We start from the raw sequence: 18186 nt of genomic DNA, 5'->3' as shown, positions 1-18186 counted from the left end.
TTCCTCCTGTGAAGGTTGGGCTGGCAACCTGACACCGTGAAAACACCACTGCCAATCCATTGGCAGACCGGTGATCTGCTGTGGCGACCCCTAACCAGGATAAACTAAAAGACATTGGTATTTTTGGTCTGTTCCTCATAACATGTGTGGTTGTCTGGCAAATCACTGGGATGATCTGAGGCTTGCAGTCACTAAACAATGGCATACAATTGAGTTTCAGTCTTCAAATCCTTCAGAAAATGTGTGTTAAAACAAGCCCTATTACTCTAGCAACTTTCTAAGTTTATAAGAGCAATATTTTAAACATGTCCCTATCTTTTGGGAGTTTGTCCCCCATTTTGTTGGGGTTTGTTCAGCTTTCTTGCATTAAGAGGTTGAGAGGTGTGTTTGCTCATGTGACATGGCCTTGTGTTACGCTCTCACTGACCAATGTACAGTTTCCTATGTATTATAACTGCAGGCCAATGAGGTGTCGCCATTTAGAAGGACAACAGAATATTTGCAATGTTTGAGAGAGTAGCAACATAATTATCGCATTATTTAATGAGCAGGAATAGTGGTGACATTAACTGGTATTTATATGAAAAGTTATATTCAAGGTTCGATTTCCTAGATCTTTACTAATTTTGGACACTGCCCACAATGTCCTACAGCCAGCATGCTTTATACCATGCTTACCAATACCAAACAATTTTTCATTTTTTTTTTTAATATGTGTTCCTTTCTGGCAGTGAAACCCTTATGTAAGTTTCATTTTTGCTACTTAAGTCCGAGCCATAACCTCAGTCTCATACCACTTTATGTTCAGTATGAATGCCAAAACATAAAAGATGATTAAATGAATCTTTAATTTATTGAAAACACTTGGTCGAGCTATGTATTTGAAAGATAGCAGCCTCCTGTAAGTAGCCAGGCAGGCAATCTTCAGGTTAGCATCCGATTAATGTTAAGGGGAATATTGTAGCCAGGACAAGGACATTGAACACCCCACCTTCAGACACATAGGGAGGACAGATAAGGAAGCAAACAAGCTACCTTTATCAAAATACTACATCCTTAATTCCATATGAAAGGAGAACTCCCTAGAAAAGGTGGCTGAGGTTATGATGTGGGAAGAAGTGGCATAAGAGGACAGCATACAAATAAGAAAAGTCTGACTATTCCAGTGTGTGTGTGTGTGTGTGTGTGTGTGTGTGTGTGTGTGTGTGTGTGTGTGTGTATGTGTGTGTGTGTGTGTGTGTGTGTGTATGTGTCCAGTTGGATCTGTCTGTAAAAATTGTATGTAGAAAAATCCCTGCTAGTGATATGCCCATGAGTTCAAGTGTTGTCATAACTCTGACCCCAGTGAACCCCTGTGGCCTCCCCAACATAATTAATTTTGGGCCCACAGTATTGGAGATCAACATCTCACATCACTAACTAGGAGTAAAGTAAAATCAAAGCTAACCCGTACTACCTTTCTATGAGGCGAACTCACACTACTGTGCCCGGTGCTGTGGGCGAAGTCTGACTTCCGTTTCTGTTTCACTCCAAACTCACACTACCATGCCTTAAGAAGTTTCACTTCAATAAAGAGTGCAGAGAAACATTAAAATATATAATGTTTGGCCAATTATGTAAACTTAGAATAAGAAATGCAGATTTATGCCATCTGCAATTCTTAACTTTGACAACAATTCATTGAAAGAGATGCAAACATATAGAGTTCCAGATCATCTCCTGGAACCAGTTAGACACTGATTTATACCCATTCAAAAATCTGTATATTTCAGATATGTGAACTGTTATTCCAAGTCCTCTGAAAAAAATAACAGTCACAAAAACACATGTATGAATAGTGCATTAAATTCTGTATTTTCAAGCAAAGAATGTCTAATGTTTTCATATCTGACAATGTTTCACAATGCTTATGCTCAGAATATTTGTCCACAGGTGGGAATGCAGACATATAATATCCAACCCATATTGAACACAATCTAATGGGTAAGGGAAGAGAACTATCCAAACAGCAAAGAATCTCATGAGAAGCTAAGATACTCATCATTTTGCATTTCTGGAATGCGGGATTACTCCTTTGCAGCCAGTCATCTCTTACTAACTCAGCACTGACAGGCAGAAAGCTAAGGAGCAGATTGCATTTTTCAACTTAATTTTTGATGCCTGATGATCAAGATAAAGTTAACAAAAAGTCAAGAATCAGAAACAGGAATATGATTAACGTGCAAAAAACAAACAGATTTATATGATGGGGCAAATTAAGATTCTCAAAGACATGGGAAAGTCTGCATTTTGAGGCTGGAATAGCTGCATCTTCTGTAGTTTGTGAGGAAGACAGCAAGTGTATAGAATAAATTGCAGACATTTGTATGAGAGAAACATGCAAAACATTCAACAATTTTCAAAAAAAGTTTGAAGATGTAGCCAGACCTGTCTAAACCTGTCCTGCCACAAGAAAATAAACGGTGAAAACTATATTCGTCAACAGCTGCAGAGACTCATGAAGTTATGGCTCCCTTTGTAGCTGTTGGTCAGGAACAAGCATCCTAAACTGTAGACCAGAAGACCTGTGGAAACAGTACTCTTAAGCTCTTTGTTGAAGAATCTAAATGAATACTCCTCTAAAGTATGAAAGAATTCGAAGAGTCTAAGGATTTAAACGATTCCTTATTAAAATATGTTCGTGAATTTGTATAGGAAGTTAGATTTGGCATAAATAGGCTGTGACATGCTTAAAGGGTGAAGATTAATTTTAAGTGATTGTTGTACCTTTATATAAAAAGGGGGTGTCAGATATGTAGATTTATACCTCTGAATGCTAATGAATGAGTTAGCTATAGTGAGTAGCATGCCATGTTGGACTATAGTCCTCATGGATGTTACACCACATCTTGTGTCTTTGTCTTATTTATTAAGAGTTCTGGCCTGACAGTCTCCTGTGCCTGTCATTTCTGTCCCTGGAAGGCCCAAAACATTGTTTTGGCCTCCTGAATGAATCATTGGTGATGCCACTGCACAAGGTGCAAGTTCCAACTCTGCTGCACCATCTTCATTATCTTCATTATCTTCATGTTCCCATTTGTACACCAACAAATGTGGCTTTGTAATGGGCCGAGTGTTCCAGTGGCTTCACTTCACCCCTCACTCATGAGCAGTTAGTGTCAGAACCTTAGCTTTTGGTCCAGGAGTGATGGACGATATTCAGTAAACTTCTGGTGGGTCTTTATTTCTCTGCAGCCAAACTTCTCACAAGTACAGATGATGTATGCTTCACTTGTAGGCACACACATTTCAGGGAGTGTAGTCTCACATGGAAAAGGGACTCCTCACAAACCACTTGGAAGAGTGGTCCTGGTTCTAAAGGCATTGCAAAATCAGCTGCTTTCATGGTCTTTCTTCTTATGATTAGAAAGTCAGTCTTCGTATGGTAGCTAAACAAGCATAGAGACACATGGCTGTTCCCCCTTTGAGGGAAAGCAAAAGTGTTTGTCTGGCCTTTATTCTCAAACAGGAGCATCCTGCTCTTAGTATTTCATATTCCTAGCAATGTAAATATACTGTCAGACTCTCTGAGACAGGCCTTTAGTCCTCTACTGGAACTCAGGATGCAGAAGTTGTTCTTAGGAAGATAATTCCAGAAGTGAGGCACTCTTTGAGATCCAACGGTTTGTCACTTGACAGAACAGTACAGGGCACTAGTGAGGTAGCAATGGATGCATTCTGTCCATTGTGGCCTAGGAAGTCTCTGCATTCCTTCCTGTAACTTCTGCTTATTATATATCTTATTGCAGAGTTTGGGGAAGAAAGACAATAAGTCCTACTTGACACTATGTTATGGCCAAGAAGGGCATGGTTTCTAGTTTTAGAGACCCTTTATGGACATCGCCTCTATTCTCCAAGGAATCTTGGTTGAAGTTCTGAAGTGATTCAAGTTGCCAAGCATCCATCCACTCAAAATCCAAGTTAAAAATGTTCTCAGTTTGGATGGAGAGGCACCTCATGCTATTTGGCTCAGTTACCCTATTCATGATTCTTACTACCTCAGGTACCCACATATTCTGGGCCTCAATTATTCCATATTCAAGATGCATGGCTTATCTATCTCTATACATTATGAACTTTAAGATGTCACAATTTGAGTCCAGCACTGGCTGTTTAAGTAGCTCCTCCATTGTTTGCTATATCTCCCTCCCCTATTGAGGAATAAATTCTCATTGGGACCTGGACATCATGGTAGATAGCCTTGTTTGTTCAGTGATTAAACCTCCTAGCTCAATGGCTTGGAAGTTTACATCTTGAGAATTTTTTTTCTGGTGACCATCACTAATGTCTGTCATATTTTGAGCTTCAAGCCCTCATGCGTAGTAAGCCATACCTGGTCTTGCAGAAAGACAGAATGCCCTACAGGATGAACCCACACTTAATTCAAAAATTAGTTTCAGATGTTTTACCAGGCAGTTAATCTCTTTGTTATCATTATGGTGGCAGAAACCAGAGAACAGAAGGTCCAACTCAGCCTGGATATACACCATCTACTCAGGGATTACCCAAGGAGGGTACATAATCTTAGAAAGATGGACCAGTTGTTCATCTCCTTTTGTATGGGAAGAGAATGTTTTGTGGTTACCAAACAGATGCTTTCTAAGGAGAATGTCAAGCACACTATTATTTTTGCCATTGGTTGGTCATCCGTCATTTGGCAAATTGTGCAGCCAAAGCGAAATGCACTAGGGGAGTTAGTACGTCCATTACTTTCTTTCACAATATATGTATCGCAGGAATTTGTGCTATGACCACTTGTTTCCTGCTACACAGCATCACCACAAAAGGTATTAAACCATTCATGGCCTCAGAAGTTGGGCCACTTTTGAAATTTCGATTCTTTATGGCTTCACCACCTAACTTTTAATCTGGGGTTCTCATCCAGTTCCTTCTATCCTGGTAGTGCTGTTTGAAATTCAGCCAAACCAAGAAAGACCCTTCAAGGATAGTGCTCGTTATTAGATATAACAGATACATTACTTTCTTACTATATCAGTTGATATACTGAATGTCCATTTTTATGGATTGGCAAGTAATGTCCCACCATTGTACTGCATATGAGTGGCCCTCTATTGCCCACCACTGGAAGAGCTTCCCCTAAGATAAACAAGTACATATTTTTACATTCATTAAAATTTGGTATCAAAGCAGCATTTTTTTATTCTTGATCTACAGTTGGGTGCCTACTAGTGGCTAGAAAGATAACTGGCATGATCTGGATCTTAGTGCAATTATATATATGGCATTTATGTCATAGCATGTTCTGGCCAGGTATGTCAATGTCCAAAAATGTAATGACTTCATGAGAAAAAATACTGTATTCCATTGATGAAGTGATACTCAGCAAAGAATTATCAAGAGGGGATCACTGGTAGATCAACTGATAAGATGCAAATCTATCTTTCATTTCTCATTCTAATAAAGATGGTTTTAATACTCGACACTATTAGACTATTTATAGATATGCTTCCATTAGGAAACATGGATTTAAATACAAAATGATATGCAAAAGTGAAGAACATAGATGGGGTGAAAGACAACTTATAGTTTGTAAATGGAAAACAATATAAAAAAATCATATCTTGATGCTTTTGGTGACGGGTTATGATACATAAGTTGCTGAGCAACAATGGTCATTATGCTAGCAGCAAATATTTGAATCTTACAGATCACCCTGCTTTTATTTTACACATTTGTTAACCTGGTAAGACTACTGGAAGCAAGTGTGATTTTCAGGGGTGAACTGGGAAGACAGTCTGATCTAGTGATTTGTGCAGAATCACACAGTGGACAAATGGAGGTACAGAGAATCAAACTCTGCACCCTTGATCACAGGAAGCAGTTCATTAAAAAAAAAGTTCAGAGCCTTAATGCTCTGCACTTACTTGTATGTTTTCAGACTGGATGATATGACAGTGCACAGTAACACTGTCTGGCATATACTTTAAACAACCCACTTTGTGTGCAAATCTTTTTGCCGCATGATGATCTGCACTATGTCAACATATCAGGTTCAGTCTGTTCTTTTCAGGAAGCACCTGCAATGATTTATTTGATTTACTCATTCATTTGGTAACTAGGCAAGTCCAATGGCCCTTTCAGACCTGTTTCTGACATTGCCTTAGATTAGGAAATTAATAACTGATATGATGCTTGTAGAATGAGTTAAGTGAAATAATCAAAATTCTTAACTTTTTAGCATGGCAAATGGCAGATTTATTCTGCACTGTATTTAATAAATGTTCAGATGTAACCACTATTTATTTTTCTTAACTGCTGCTACTGCCTTCCTAGGGAAGAGGATAGGAGAATGCAAAAGTATGAAAAGGTGGTTCTCAAAGCATCTGTGTTGTGGTGTTGATAGAGTCATTTGTTAAACAGGTAAATGAACTCATGCAAAGCAACCTTTCCAGCTATGACGCAGGAGGAAGATATAGTACAGTGAGGCTACAGTTACAATCTGTACAAAGTAAATAAAGGAGATAAAAGTGTGTGAGGCACACATGCAAACTAAACAAATGATATCTGGAATAAAAGTAAAGAAAGTGAATATGCATGTCAGAATGAATGACATTGCGGTGACATACAGTGATGCAATTAGTACAGTATCTACAGGCTAAATAAGGGAAAAACGTGAATGTTTTTTATGTCAAAGGAAAACAATAGGCATGGTGAAAGGCAAGTAAACTGAATAGAAATAAAGTATGCAAGTGAAACCTCACTGGTAAACAGTAATATATACCATAGTGCAGAAAAATTGTGTCCATGTTTCAGTTATATCAACTTAAAAAGATATTTATAGATTTTAGCAGATGAATGTAATGCTAAAATGGGGGGAAATGTTGAACAAGCAGTTGTCAGCCGAATATCATAACCTGTTCAGTGTGTGGGTGTATATTTGATAGTAAGAGATGGCATGCAGATACATTAGCTTAGGCATGTACCACCAACTTTAAAGGAGAATAAAGATTTCATTTATTTAGTGGCTCCATGGAGCATGGAACTGATGACCTGAGTTTCAATAATGGCCCAAGAAAAAAAATAGTTCAAGCACTGAACGAGACAGGTAGGGAGATGGCAAGAAGTTCTTTTTTTGTCAGCTTGCTTATGCTAGGAAGAAGGGTAGGGATCCTGCTTGTGACTTGACATGCCCCTTCCAAGATGGGAGCAGGGAAATAGTCATAGAAGCAGGATCCACCCAGTTAAGGCATACGAAAAGTCCTATGTGATGCTGCCAGCTGCCCTATCCTGATCCACCTCACCTTCACAACTTGCCATTGGGACATTCTCAACCCTAGCGGATAGTACCAGAGGCAATATGGTAAAACTAGATAACAGGAACAGACATAGGGCAGCATGTGGTCTGCTACAGTCACAAAAATTTTAAATTTTAGAGATAAAGGTATGAAAGTTACAGTTACAATTAATATCCATTCGGAGGTAGTATGAGAGAGTGCAAACAGATACAGAAAAGACTTTACTGGCAGAAAGAGCTAACAGTTTGAAATTCTGATCACAATTTTGGTAGGTTCATAGGTTCATACTAGGCTATCTGCCCTGGGGCAATTATAAGCCTAGCCCGATTCTGTATGGCTTATGCCACCCCTTGATTTGAGTATACTGTGCCATTTTTAAGGTTTAGTTTACTTTGCCTCTGTCTAATAGTGACACGGGAGTAATCCCTGGGACAAACCTACGATCACTCACCCACCTATCGAGATTCTTCTTGAAGAGATTCAGTGAGGTGCTCTGCCTCACATGAACTGGAATTCTATTCCAGAGCGAAGGGAGCCTCTGGGTTATGAACCTGTCCCTACAGCAAGTTCTATTTCTTTCTGTGCTGAGGTTCAAGTCCCTCCAGCATGTGGCTCTAAGGGATTTAGATTTACTGAGGTGGAGCATGTCCATTAATTCTGGGTTTGACATAGCTTTGTATGTCAGGCATAGATCGCCTTAAAGTAGGCGGTATGCAACTGAGTAGAGCTGGAGTTTTTTTAACCGAGCAGCATATGGCATCTGTTTGAGACCCTTGATCCTCTTGATGAGATACTTTTGGGGTCTTTCTAATTGCTGCAGGTGTCGGGTAAGGTACATCCCAAAAGGGGCATTGTATTCTATGATGGGCCTGATGAGGGATGAATAAAGGGGCACGATTACCTCTCTTGATCTAGATGTGAAACCCTTCGTGATGAGGTGGGCTATGTAGAAGGTCTTTCTAACCACTTTGGCAATGTGGTTTTCAAAGGAGAGATTGCTATCAACTTGGGTCCCCAGGTCCCTAATAACTTTCTCTGTACTTAATGGGTTTCCGCCTATGTGGTAATTTGTGGGCACATTGTTTTGCCAAAGGGTATGACTATACATTTTTGGCATTTAGCTTTAAACCATGGCGCTGGCACCAGTTATCTGCCTCTGTTTGACCTTTTGAAGGATGTTTGTGTCAGCTGGAGAGTTGATTATGGCGCCCAGTTTGCAGTCATCTGTGAACTTGGTGAGCCATAGTCCTCCCATGTTTGCCTGTACCTCGGAAAAGTATATACCGAACAAGAGTGGTCCCAGGACAGAACCCTGTGGGATGCCACTTGTGACCGGTTTCGAGTCGGACATGGCTCCAGCAACTCTCACTCTGTGGGTTCTGTCTTTGAGCCAGTTTGCGACCCATCTTGTGACATAGGGGTTTATATTTAAGCTGGATAGCTTATCTATGATGCCCGAGTGAGGTATTGTGTCAAATGCCTTTGCAAGGTCCAGATAGGCTGTGTGGACTACCTTCCCTTCATCTATGGCTTTGGTGACTGTTTCGAAGAAGTCAACCAGGTTCAAAAGGCAGGATCTGCCCTTGACAAAGCCGAACTGGGTAGGATCTAGTGTCTGTAGGTCCCCAATGTCTATGTTTATGAGCTCCATGATGATCCTCTCCATAGCCTTGCAGACTAAGCTAGTCAGGCTTATGGGGCAATAGTTTCCAGGGTCCGTAGAGGCTCCACCTTTGTGGAGTGGGACCACTGTTGCTGAACGCCATTCTGTGGGCACATATCCTGTAGTGAGGCTGAGATTGTATAGCTGTTTTATTTGAGGGATTAGTTCCTCTTGGAGTTCATGTAGGATGCAATCTGGGACGCTATCTGGTCCCATGGAAGCAGTGTTTTTTGCTTTGGAGAGGGCAACCTTCACCTGAGCATCAGAGATGTTTGGGAGGCAGCCCTCTGCCAGGATAGATACTTGCTCTTTTGGGGGGGAGGGGGTGGAGAAGTTTGCACCAAACCTGTCTGCCAGGATATTGGCAATGTCTGTGGGTTCAGTGTATTTTTTGTCATTTAGAATCAACTCAGAACAAGTCTGGGAGTTGCATCCCAGGTTTCTAACACAACTGAAAAAAGCCTTATGATTGTTTTTGGTGTCCTGTGCAATTTTTCTCTCGAAGCTGGCCTTGGAGGATTTTATGAGGGATCGTAATTTTTTGCTAGTACTGATCAGAGATGACTTCCCTATTAGGGATTTTGCTCTATCATGTAGTAGCTTCCTCCTTCTGTTGTACAGTTTATTTATGGCAGGGGTCCACCAGACTGGACGCCTGCCTTTGGATGATTGGGTCTTGGTTTTGTTTGGGATAGCATGATCCATGATTTCCTGGAGATGTCCGTAGAATGCGTTTATATAGGATTCTGCAGTTTGAGCTGTAGTTTCCACTGGCCCTGGGGCCTTGAAGGATTCCACTTCAGTTTTGAGAAGTGAGAAGTTCGCTTTTAAGAAGTTTTTCACTGTGGTTTTCTGGGCTGGGGTTGGGGTCGGGATGTGGACATCCAGTGAAATTAATTTATGGTCTGATCTTACCAATGAGGGATATACTTCTGTTGCGGAGCATAGAGTCCCCATGTTGGTAATGATCAGGTCTAGTATGTTGTCCCCTCTTGTGGGAGTGGTGACTAGTTGTTCCATAGCATTTGAGTTTATAATTTCCAGGAACCTTTGGGCTAAGGTGCTGGGGCTTGAGTAGTGCTCCTAGACAATGTTTGGGTAGTTGAAGTCGCCCAATATAATGGTGTTCGGAGAGAGGTAGGTAGAGGAATAGTGATTTGTTTGCTATACCATATTTAGGACTAATTGCTGAAGTGTAGAAGAAGTTAAACAAAACTTATTAGGGGTTTTATATAGATTTAAGCTTATATAGATTTAATCTGATCTTGACAGGAAGCAAGTTTGACTTACAGAAGGAAACAGTGTTGTCTGGCAGTTATGGTGGACAAGTGTATAAAATCTTTTTGAGCTGGCTAGACAGTAAGCAGTGTCAACAGTAGCTGCAGCACACTACAGTTGTGGGATAAAACCCATCATAGCCAAATTCTTAAATCATCTAGTTAAACATCAAGGCAGGTGAGTGTCGAATGCAGGGAACAGAAGAAGTACTAGGTGGGGACACTATAGTCTTGTCGTAAAGAGGCTTAGTTTTGTCACAATGCCAGAAAGTATAGTAGTTTATTTTTCCTGAAGCTCATGCTGAGTTTCCAGTTTTGCAGCACAATGTGTCTAGAGTAACAGTGTCCGCTACAACTGAAAATAAAAAAAATTCATTATTTTGTAGGATTTGTAGAATGCCATCGAGAAGAAGAAAATGGGGATTAAGACAAGGTAATAAACAGAGAGCAGAGCAGGCCCCAGCACAGAACTCTGGAAACATTAGATTATAAGGGAGAGGGCATTTAAGAAAAAAAACACAGTTAAAGTACATGTGATTATGCCAGCAATTAGAGGCGTAGCACATGCAATTATTGTTGCACTTGTATTTCTTGTGTTCAGAGTTGAGAAAGAATATGAGACATCATAGCAAGAGTTTCCAAAGACTACAGACATTACCTCACTGAGACTGTAAGAGTCCATATTAAGAAAAAAAAAAGTTAATGGGAGTAAGATAAGTTATGAGTGTTTCATGGCTAGCTATGATACCATGGAGAGTAAATCACAGACACTTAGCTGGTTAATAAGTTGTGTATGTGTAGCGCTAGCAGATTTCAGGAGTTCTCACTGGAGGTAGGAAGGAGCCTGTGCATGAGGCAGAGTGTCCATGGTAGAATCCACAGTGTACAACAGAGATCATACGGATGCGTTTGTCTATGGGGAGGGCAAACCATTTGATCATGTCACATGCTGCGACAGACATGTACCTCAAAAGTCCATTGGATGGCAATGCCCTGGACACCAAAGAGAATGCTCAGTGGACTGGCAGGCCTAGAAAACCCCATTCCCCAATGAGGATGAGGGTCCCACTCCTGGGTCACGTAATCCTTACCCCCAAGGCCTGGGGAAAATGAACAGGTCAGTGGTGCAGGCTTGGTGGTTACTGTAAATGATCAGCAGATGAATGGAACAAAAAGAAAATATCTGTGCTGTCACAAGTGTTTGGAAGCACTGTGACTGTGGCTAGCTTCAAAAGTTCTCAAATGCCATTCTCAATCAGCACACATGCTATGGTGCCATTATACCAAAATAAAGCATGTAAATAGGAATACCCACAAAAGAAAAACTTTTTTTTGCTTAGCTGACTGGTCTTTATAGAATGTTGATTTAATTTGCTATTGTTGCCGGTGCAGAACAGCACATGGGCTGGGAATTACAATGGCTTAATGGCACCTCTCACTGCTCAACCAGGTAGAAAGGAAGAGGTGGGTGAGTGAGCTACAGTAACAGCATAAGATGTATTAAAATATAATAAAAGGAACACTGCATTTGAGCCAGTATAAATCTTAGAAATAAAATTGCTGGAGATTTGCTGTGGCATTAAGTGTGGCACTAAGAATGCAGAGTGGATTTGAATGATTTCATGATGCTGTGTAGAGTCTTTATAGACTGATAGTGCCGTTTCCTTGGACTATATTATTTCCAGCAAGAGAATCAAGCAGGGATTGGATGTTCAAGAAGTGCAAATCAAAGGTGCTAAACACTGAGTATCCACATGGCTTTATGCTGATGGGAGGATTTATATGCACATTTCTACCTGCTATCTGACAGAAAAACTGAGACTCCTGTCAGCTCCATCATACATACATACTCTGCAACACCTGAGTTTCAGAACATAAGAGCTGTAGTTTGGACAGTGACTACAATCAGATGATAAAAACATTCACCCCAGTATGTTTCAATATTATTCACAATACCATGGTGCAGTACACTGGCACAGAAGGCATTCTAGTTACATGCATGTTTTCTTATAATGGTGCTACTACAGAGTCTATGGCACATGAAATAATACATCTGGGACAGAATATGTTGTTTTCTGTAAATATTCAGTTCTGATGCAGGTGGAATAACTTCCATAACACTTACTGAATGTGCTAATTTGACCAGCCCTGCCTCTCAGTCTCTACATAAACATTACCAATAAGTAAAGGCATTTCATCTTCAGTAAGGAATATCCTTCATTAGCAGGAGTTACAAGCTATGTCCAGATATCAGAGTAAGTTGCAGAGAATACCCCTGATTTATACGCTACTATTAGTATAAACACATCACTTGTTGCTGAAATGATACCTGAACATGTTTCTCCTTTATGGAGTGTGCGTAACATTCCAAATACATATGAAACCTTAGTTTTATGAAAACCTGTGGAGCTTTTGCATTTCTGCAAAAAATAATGTAGAAAAGTAGCGTTAAGCAATGTGAACTTACAGTCTGGCTGATATTTTGAATTCTTACATCATATATGAAACTGATAGAAGACACAAGATACATTATACCTCCTCAAGGCATGAATACATACATGAAACACAACACACATGCAGTGACATCTTCATTAATGAGCATAACATAATGCTGATTGTGATTTGGAAAACAGATCTCAACATCCACTCCTTTCTGACAGTTCCATTGTTCTAGATCCATATTTGAAGTTAGATGCCAACAAATGTTAGAAATTACACTTGTACTAACTCACAGAAGAGATTACTGTTGCTAATGCTACCAGTTTACATTGGTTCTGGTTTTGTAGTTATTTAATATCAAAGCACTCCCTCTTTCTGTCAGAATAAGAAACAGCACTTATAAAACATTAGCTGACTTACTGGAGCATGTCTGTATGCCAGAAACCATAACTTATAATTTCCAATGCTGAATGTAGGAAGAAGTACAACAGGGTTATCAGAAAGCACAAATAATTCAAGGAAGCATCTGTTAAACCTCAGTGACCCACGCTGCCCTGAGAGGACTGGTATAAGGACAAGTGTCCATGGCATTTCAATGGTGTGCTACAAAACTAACGTCATATCAAATTTAGACTAAAATTTATATCCGTACATTGTTGAAAGGACGCTTTGTAAAAAGAAAAAAAAATAAGGCTTGGCTGACTGTTTATAGGAAGTTAAATTCTAACGCAGATCATAATAAAAACATGAAGAATTAATATGTAGTGCTTGGGAAATTTTATAAAGAGGACTTCATCTTTACATGTGAAAGTGTGCCTTCACACCTAGAGAGTTCATGAAAGTGATAGGAACCACAGGGCAAGATTAATGATTAGTAAGTAGTCAAGGAGATGGACCTTAGCAGATAGTGTTAGAGACAAAATCAACTCTTCTGGGTCACGCAGGATTTTGACTGATAGGAAACAAAGCTCAGGGATTGGCTAAATAACTGTATAACATAGCACACAACCCACTTCTTGATAAATATCATCTTCACAGTTTCTATTTATAAGCCGATCAGCAGGAGCAGGTGGGATTTTAAGGAAGTTGTCAGGTAGCTTATTTGCTGAATCAGATTATTACATTTGGGGTGGCTTGTGGATATTATTATAGGTTCATAGGTTCATAGGTGTTTACTAGACCAACAACCACATGGGCCTTTTTAAGCCTAGCCATGCATCCTAAATCTGTGACAAGTTTTGATACCCTTGATATGTGTAAGCATGGGCCTGGGAGATGAACCATTTAAAGGTTACCTGTGTCCATTAGGGGCATAGGTGCCAAACCAGGGATGAATTTCTGGTTTCCCATCCAATTGTTTAAGTTCTTCCTGAATTGGGTTAGGAAGGAACTCTGCTTCTTGTGGATGGGGAGCCTGTTCCCTAGAGGGGTAGTCTCTGGGATACATACCTATCTCTCCAGCATGTCATATTTATATCACAGGCAAGGTTTAAGTCTTTAGAATGGGTAATTCTGGTGCTGTTTGTTTTGTGTATATGCAGGAGGTCCATCAGAGTGGGGTCTGACAATGTCCTGTATGCCAGGCATAGATCTCCCCTCAAAAGCCTCTGGGAGACAGAATACAGGGCTAGGGCCTTGAGGTGGTCTGCATAGGACATTTTACTTATGCCCTGTATTCTTTTAATGAGAAACCTCTGTGGACATTCCGATTACTGGATATGCCTGATTAGGTACATACCAAAGGGGGCATTTTATTCAATGATAGGTCTGATGACTGCCAAATACAGTGGAACAATGACTTTCTTGGACTTAGATGCCATATCTTTGTTTATAAGTTGCACAACATACAATGATTTCCTCGCCCATAGGACATTTATTACACAGCACTTGGGGTGCAATGCTACACATGCTTCTCATGTTACATGCTGTACAAATGCTCATGTCACCCATTGTGCACAAGCTCTTATCATCTATTGCATACTTGCTGTTCATTTTATGCTCAAGTCACTCATTGTATGCATGCATGCTCATGTCACCCATTTTCACGATACTCATGTTATGTTTGGTTTACAAACTGTTGTCACCAATTGTACACATGCTGCTCATGTTACATGCTGTTCACATACTCATGTCGTTCATGGTACACATGCTTCTCATGTTACATATTGAACACATGCCCATGTCACCTATTGTATCCACACAGTTCATGTCACATGTTATAAACATGCTCATGTCACACATTGCATACACACTGTTCATGTTATATTTATTTATTTATTTTACATTTGTTGACCGGGAGTGACCGGCTGAGCTATCGCCTTTTTTCAGTGGAGGCTCGGGGAGAAAAGCTCCAAAGATATACAATGCAATAAAAATAGCAATACAGATACATTTCAATAAAAATAGCAATAGATAATTTTGGTAGTTAAAATATGTAAGCTGCATACATGTATATTGTTGACAGATAAAACAGTACTATAAACAAAAAGGAGAATGTTAAAAAAGTAGAATATGTTGTATGTTTTGGTTTAAAAAGAGAGTTGAGTAAATATAAGGTTTTGTATGCAGAGTAGCAGAAACTTAAAAGGTTACATAAGAATTTCAGGGAGCAGAGTACAGAAGAAGCTTTGGAGGTTGCATAGGAAGCATGGGGTGAAGTAGTTAATGGTAAGTTTTAGTAAGTTAGTTTGACTGTACTACAAAAGGTAGGTAATAATCAGGGAGAGTGAGTACAATGGCAGGACCAGTGTTTTTTAAAGTGGCCTTTGGTTGCTAGCTTAAATTGTTTGGGGTGAGTCAGGGACCTTATTTCTAGTGAGAGTTTGTCCCATGCAATAGAGGGATGGTAGCCATATAAGTTGCACCCTGTGTTGGATTTGGATTTATGGATTTTTAGTAGGTCTTGGGTTGAGCTTCGGAGAAGTCTGGTAGGAGAGTAGTGTGAGATTAGAGAAGATAGACCTGGGCAGGCCAGTTCAGGTATTTTAGGGAGAGACAGTGGTGAGATTTATATGTTTACTGTACTACAAATCTAGCTATTTTGTGGTAGGTTGATTCTAATTTGGTAAGTAGTGAGGAGTTCAGATTTGTGAGTATTTGGGAACAGGTTAAGCATGGTAGAAGGTAGGCATGGGTAAGAGAAATCCTAGCTTCAGTAGTTAGGAATTTGTTGTTCCTGTACAGTAGTCCTAGCTTTTGGTGGGTTTTTTCGATACAATTGTTAATGTGAAGATCAAATTTTAGTTGGTCATCAATGGTAATGCCAAGGAGTTTTTTGCTAGTTTTGACTTGTATAGGAGTATTGCTTAGGGATCTTATGGAGAAGGAAAGTTTAATGTGGTTTGCAGATTTAGGTAGAAAGAGTAGTAATTTTGCTTTCTTAGGGTTGAGGATGAGCTGATTATTAGTGAGCCATGTCTCTACTGAGTTGAAAGATCTCTGGGTATTTGTTAGGTGTTCTAAGAGGAAATTAGCAATAGTTATGACTGTAGAGTCATCTGCGTATTGGACAATGTTAGACTGAGGACAAGAAGAGTGGAGTGAGTTGGTGAAGATATTAAAGAGTAGAGGTCCAAGAATGGAACCTTGGGGAATACCAGTTCTTGCTGAGAGATGGGTAGATAGTGCTGAGTCCCATCATACTGACTGCAGCCTATCAGAGAGATTGCTAGAGAACCATGCAACTGTATCAGGAGAGAAGTTTAGGTCTACAAGTTTACTAAGTAGCAGAATGTGTGAGACAGTGTCAAAAGCCTTAGAAAAGTCAAGGAATAGACAGCATATGAGTTTGTGATCATCTTTAACAAGGGCTAAGGTGTTGAGAAATTATAGTAGAACTGTGGTTGTATTATGCTTGGGATGGAAGCCATCCTGTGTTGGAGAGAGAAGTTTTTCTTGTAAGAGATAATGCGTAGCTTATTTGAGTATACATTTCTCAAGGATTTTGGAGAAGGGGAGAGGATAGCAATAGGTCTGAAATTAGATATTTCTGTGGAGTTACCTCCTTCATGAATAGGAAGAGAGTAAAATTGTTTCCAGACAGAAGAAACTTTAGACTCAGAGATGGAGCGATTGATTAGTACAGATACAGGCATAGCAAGGGAGTGTGCAGCAATCTGGAGAAAGTAAGAAGGAATATTGTCTGATACAGAGCATGGTTTGAGCTTTGAGACTAGAGTTCTGATATAGTCAGTGGATTCAGGTTTGAGAGAGAAGGAGTTTACTGAGGTAGTGGTTGAGGGGTATATAGGGAAGTTTGAAGTGTTGTTTGAGTGGTTGGGGTTAAATAGTTTGGAAATGAATTCAATAAAGTAAGTGTTGAAGGTATTGGCAGTTTCTTCAGGAGACTTGTCAGGACATGGGTTTGGTGAAGTTGGGTTACCTGGATGTAGTATTTAGTTTATAGCATTCCAGAATTTTTTGGATCAGATTTTAATGTTTTTGAGAGATCATAATAAAAGTCTTTTTTGTCTTTGTTGATAAGTTTTTATGTCTGATTTGTAATTTCTTTATACTTTAGGAGGTCAGCTGGAAGTTTGGTTTGTACCCATGTTTTCCATGCCCTATCTCTGGCTTTCATAAGGGTACTGGTAGTTTTAGTTAGCCAGTGAAATGTTTGCCTTTAATCAAACTTTTCTCAGTGGGGCTAGAGAATTTAAAATATTTAGGAAAATTGAGTTGAAGGCATTTACTGCTTCGTTGAGTGGGAGATGAGTAAGGAAATTTCCATTAATTCTAGAGAGGAGGGTTTTAAAACTGTCTAGGTTAAAAGTTGAACGTTTGCAGCAAGTGATAAGCCGGTGTGGTTTGGGGAGGTGGATGATGTATCGTAGCACATTTATTGGTGAGTGGTCATTCAGGGCATCAGGTAGATTTTCAGGGTCATGGTATTTGCTGGGGTTAGAAATAAGTATCCAATCTATCAAGGACCTTGAAGAATGTGAATTATTAGTATGGGTAGGTTTGGAGATTAGTTGTGTACATCCATGGAGGTTTATGTGTTGTGGAGAGTTTGGATTATTAAGGTTATGCCAATTAATGTTAATGTCCCCAAGAAGGATAGTTTCATTAGGGAGAGATGTGACATTATATTTTCCATTAAGGGGATGTTGTCCCCTGGTGGAATGTATATGGCTACTACTGTGATGGTAATAAAGTCATTGGGTTTGAGGTTTGCTATTAGTATTTCAGCAGGTGTAATTGGTATTGAATTGGGTCATTAGCAAGGGAGAGAGTGAGGAAGTAAGAGTAAACTAAAGCAACACCTCCACCTTTTTTCTTTAAGCGATTGTGGCGAAATATATTATAACCTGGAGGAAGAATGTCTTTATCTAAGTTTTGTGGTTTAAGCCACATTTCTGTGACAGAGATAATGTCTGGGGTATGAAGAGATACCCAAGCATGAAACTGGCTTAGTTTGTTGAGCATACTTTGAGTATTGATAGATTATTTTCTTTTTTTGGTATGGATGGTTGATTAGAATTGGGGGTGATATTTTGTGAGGTGTTAGGAA

The sequence above is a fragment of the Protopterus annectens genome, chromosome 3.part0, assembly GCF_019279795.1.
Source record: "Protopterus annectens isolate FY-2018-M chromosome 3.part0, PAN1.0, whole genome shotgun sequence".
Classification (NCBI taxonomy): Eukaryota; Metazoa; Chordata; order Ceratodontiformes; family Protopteridae; genus Protopterus; species Protopterus annectens.
The sequence above is the reverse complement of the archived record's forward strand: the minus strand, read 5'-3'. Positions refer to the sequence as shown.